The sequence below is a fragment of the Ctenopharyngodon idella genome, chromosome 14, assembly GCF_019924925.1.
Source record: "Ctenopharyngodon idella isolate HZGC_01 chromosome 14, HZGC01, whole genome shotgun sequence".
NCBI classification, from domain to species: Eukaryota; Metazoa; Chordata; class Actinopteri; order Cypriniformes; family Xenocyprididae; genus Ctenopharyngodon; species Ctenopharyngodon idella.
Window position 1 is genome coordinate 20,902,571 of NC_067233.1, and position 5,000 is coordinate 20,907,570.

Sequence of the window (5,000 nt, forward strand, 5' to 3'; positions counted from 1 at the left end):
AAAAGAAGTTGTATATTTTTATATATAAAAACCACTTCACTTTCCCCCGAAGGTTTTCAATACTTAGAATATTGTAAATATGTGTCAAATATTAGGCCTGTTTTAGAAGATATTTAGTTTAATATTTTTTTCCCCTAACCACTATAGTTCTGTACTGTGTATTATTTCTATATTTTAATCTAATTTTTATTATTTATTTTATTCATTTATTAAATTTTTATTTTAATGTTATTTTATATATATATATGTATGTATATGTATATGTATAATTTTTTATTTTAATCTATTTTTAATTATTTTAATCCTATTTATTTATTGTAATCTTTTATTATTTATCTATTTTAATCTAGTTTGCATTTATTTAAATCTTTTTATTTATTCATTTTAGTATTTATCTTAATCTATTTTTATTATTTATTTTATTTTAATCTATTTATTTATTTATTTTAATCTATTTATTTATTTATTTATTTATTTATTTATTTTTTATTTATTTAAGACTTATTTATCTTAATCTATTTGTTTTTATTTATTTATTTATTTTAATCTTTTTATTCATTTATTTTTAAATTTTCACTGTTTTTCTCTAAACCGTTCCCCGGACCCGTCTGAAGCCCCGGTCTTGTTAACCGATCCTGTCGGCGTAACCGTGTCTCGTGGATCCGTTCGGGCCGCTGGAGCAGCACATGTTGTTGCTACTTTGGTGGTGATTGTTTGTTTAGTGTTCTTGTAAATACACCTGTCTGGAGTTAGGCTCTTTGGCTCCTATAGGAACTGCTGTCTGTGCCGAGGGCCGCTGCGACCTGATCGTGTGTTTCTGCTCTTGCTCAGTTTTGACTCCATAAACATGCTGCAATAACATTTTCGCTGGGCTTTCTAACAGTTTCTCTCAGAAAGCCGATCCCGGTCGGCCGGTGATTAGAGGCGGAAGATCAAAACCCAGTGAATATTAGATTAGTCCAGCAGAACCGGGTCTAATGCTCAGCAGATGTTGGGCTTCTCTTCAGCCGGCGACGCTTCACAAGACAGATAAAAATGGGAAAGGAAAATAAACAACGTCAAACGTGTCTGAATGTTTTCGTGCTCACGGAGAGCTTGATGGACTGATGGAAACCGAATCGGTCCCATGGGATTCCTTCACCTCTGATGGACGTGTCCGTCTGACGTCTGAACGATGGGAAGATCTGATGTTTCTGCAAAAACGGCAGAATGACCCGAGCGCTCTGATGATCTGAACCTGAAAAATAAACCGCTCTGTTGTGTTTCTTTGGCAGATGTTTTCGTCTTGAACACCCGTTTCTCCGTGTTATTGACGTGTTTGGATTCACCAGCAGAACTTGCTGATGTTTCGCTGGAGATGTGAAGAATGTGAATTTATTCAGATTATAATTATGAATGTGACCAGATGCACACACAGATTCAGTGAATCATACTGTACGTCGTTCAGTTGAACTGTAGCTCGTGTGGACGCCCGCTTTTAAAAACGGCTTTTACACTTACAAAATTAACCAAACTCTGACAAATATATATATATATATATAATAAAAACATAAAGATGCAGTTGTTCTGAATCTACTTAGTCATTCTGAAGTGTTTATTTGGATCCAGAAAGGTCATTTATGTGTCCGTCTTCTGAAGTACTGACCACTGACTCCAGAGCAGTCGTTCAGCTCACAGAATCTCTTCATTATAGTTAGAAGATGTTTTGATGAATGTTGAAACTGTCAAATAAAGTGCTGTGATACGAGTTTGATCTGAGCTGATGAGCGGCAGTGGAATTATGACTTTATCTCATCTCATAATTTTGGCTTTTTATCTGTCTGACGTTTTATCTCATAATTATGACTTTGTCTCATTATGACTATCTGACTTCATCTCATAATTTTGACTTTATCTGACTTTTTATCTCATAATTTTGACATCATTTTGACATTTTATCCCATAATTTTGACTTTTTGTCTGACTTTATCTCATAATTATGACTTTATATTTCATAATTGTCTTTTTATCTCATGATTTTGACTTTTTGTCTCATAATTATGACTTTTTATCTGACTTTATCATAATTTTGACTTTATGACTTTTTATCTCATAATTGTAACATAATTTTGATATTTTATCCCATAATTTTGACTTTTTGTCTCATAATTGACTTTTTATCTGACTTAATCTCATAATTTTGACTTTTTATCTCATAATTATGACTTTTTATCTGACTTTTTATCTCATAATTTTTACTTTTTATTTGACTTTCTCATAATTATGACTTTTTATCCCATAATTTTGACTTTACTGATTAATTTCTATGTCATAATTTGTATTTAGTATGCCATAATTTGATGTAGTATGTTGAAGTGTTGATGAGTGTCAGAAAAAGGCTGATCTTGAATCAATTCAAGTCAAAATCATGATGTTAATGTTTATAATATCTTAATATCTTCAAGCCTTATAGTCACATTTATCAGATTAGATCTGGACGGTAATATAGTTACATTTTTCTACAATATAAACAAACACACAGTTGAGATTTGATATATAGTATATGTGGCCTTATGTAAGTGTGCAGATAAAATGATACTTGTAGTAGTTGTATAAAATGTTATTATTAATTTATGTGGTGATGTTGAGGATTATGAAGCCTGTGAGGTTTTGTTCAATAATGCACAACCCTCTCTGGATTCTGTCAGAGCTCCTGTTCTTTATTTCTTCATGATTAACATCTGAGAACAAAAACATCCACATGAGTTTATTTAGTTCTGCAGAAGAAACTGCTGAATGTGATTTGCTGCCGTCTCCAGTGACGGGCGGCTCAGGTGAAATCACTGCCTGATGTTCTCTGATGATGATGATGATGATGATGATGATGTTTGTGTTTGTGTTGTTGGTTCAATCAGCTCGCGGTGGGTTTTCTGAATGAATCTTTTGTAAACACTGAATCACTTTAATCAGCTCTGCAAATTCAACACAAACTCTTTGAGCTCTCGGGGTAAATTCGTTCAATAACGGCAATAAGTGAATTGTAAACATTCGTTTTTAAGATTAACAAACGAGTGAGTCATTCATCATGAGCGCGGGTTCATGTACGAGCGACGCTGGATTCAGATCTGTTTTCTGTGGAAGAGAAGAATCATGCTTTTATATAAATTACAATTATGACGTTTAAAAAGTTGGGATTGTAAGTCATAATTATTACTATTATTATCATTTCAATTTAAAAAGATATATTTCAGTTTTTTTAGTATGTCATAATTTCAGCTTTTTATCTCATAATTATGACTTTTTTGTAACATTTTGACTGTCTCATAATGATGATGTTTGGTCAATTTCAATTTTTTTTTAAGTCATAATTTCAGCTTTTCATCTCATGAGTATAATTTTGACTTTTTATGTCATAATTCTGATTTATCGAAGCATGATTTCCTCTCTTGTGTTGATATGGTATTTCAGTGGTTGTTGAATGAAACTTGATTTGTGTTTGTGTGCTCGTGTTGAAGTTCTCTGTGTTAAACTACAGTCACCTTTAATCCTGCGGCTTCAAAAGCCCAATAAAGTGGAACATCATAAAGCGTTTGTCGGACTCATAAAGAGAGTATTGTACCGCAGGAACGATTCCTCCCTCGAGTGGAAACTGAACCGGCGACAAAAACCCCAAACTGACCCAAACCCTGTCACCAGTGATCGCTATCAGGTTTCTATGGCGACGTGGTCAGAGGAAAAGTGAACGGACGCGTGACTTCACAGAATCCACCTTTACACTCGCCCCGTGTGTGTGTGTGTGTCTGTGTCTGTGTCTGTGTGTGTGTGTGTGTGTGTGTGTGTGTGTGAGGTAAACGGAGGGTCTCTGATGATGAGATTAAATGTAGCCAGGCAGACTGTCTCCTTTAGCCCCCAACACACACACACACACACACACACACACACACACACACACACACACACACACACACACTCGTTGGGCTCATTGTTTAGGTATTACTTGCTCTTTAGGCTCTTAAATTACCAGAGCAATTGATCCCTCTGCCCTCCTGCAAGGCCTCCAGGCCCACTGCTGGAATCACACACACACACACACACACACACACACACTCGTTCAGATGACGGCAGGTCACTGCTGCTCTCTGCTGGTGAGGACAGAAACTGCAGAGCGACTCACTGATGCTCTGAGTCTGAATGGGATCAAATCCTGCATCCCTGTTTAACATCTGCTGGATCTTCCCGAAAGAGACGGATTGACGTGAGCGTCAGTGACAGACACGGCTGTAAATCATCACACACATTCATCCACGTGTCTCTGGACATATAGTGTGTTTCACTTTTGTATTGTATGAATATATTTGCATACAATTACAAATATACAAATAAAACCAAACGGTGTGATGGACAAAGAAAGATAAACTGGATGATGATGATGATGATGAAGAGTTAATATGAAGTTACAAGGTTAAAAATTAATATGAAGTCATCCGTCCGTCTGTCCGACTGCTCGTCCGTCTGTCTGTCCGTCTGTAGTCATGTGATCTGTCTGTGATCATGTGATCTTGAGGTCTCTGTTTTGTTTCTGTCTGGTTCTTGCTGTCAGACGTTCAGATGAATCACAGACACTCTTTCGAGGCTCAAAGCTGCTGCTGTGAACGTTTGATTTCTTAAAGCTTCATGAAAATGAGTGTGTGAACAGCGGCCGACCTCTGACCTCTGACCCGTCTGATGGTGTTGTTCCAGCCGCCAGGATTAGACCTCTGCTGATGTCATGAGTGTGTTTCACCTGAGAACTCGGTGTGTGTGTGTGTGTGTGTGTGTGTGTGTGTGTTTGAGTCACTATTAAGTGATTCTGTTCAGGTCAAATTCTACAACTGCAGCAATTACATAATTGCTGTTATTAAAGGAGCAGAAACATTTCAGCAGCGTTAGCAAAACATCTCTTTACTCCGTCTGTCAGTCTCTGTGTGTGTGGGTCACTTTCAGGTTGTGCTGTCGTTTCTCTTGAATTAATATTGATGCAG

General features: G+C 36.2%; 1 protein-coding gene across 2 annotated transcripts in view; it reads left to right on the forward strand.

Moving 5' to 3' along the window:
* stx18 (syntaxin 18) overlaps positions 1–5,000 on the forward strand; it is an 11,633-nt gene that overhangs the window by 1,651 nt on the left and 4,982 nt on the right. The gene's annotated exons all lie outside the window — the stretch shown is intronic.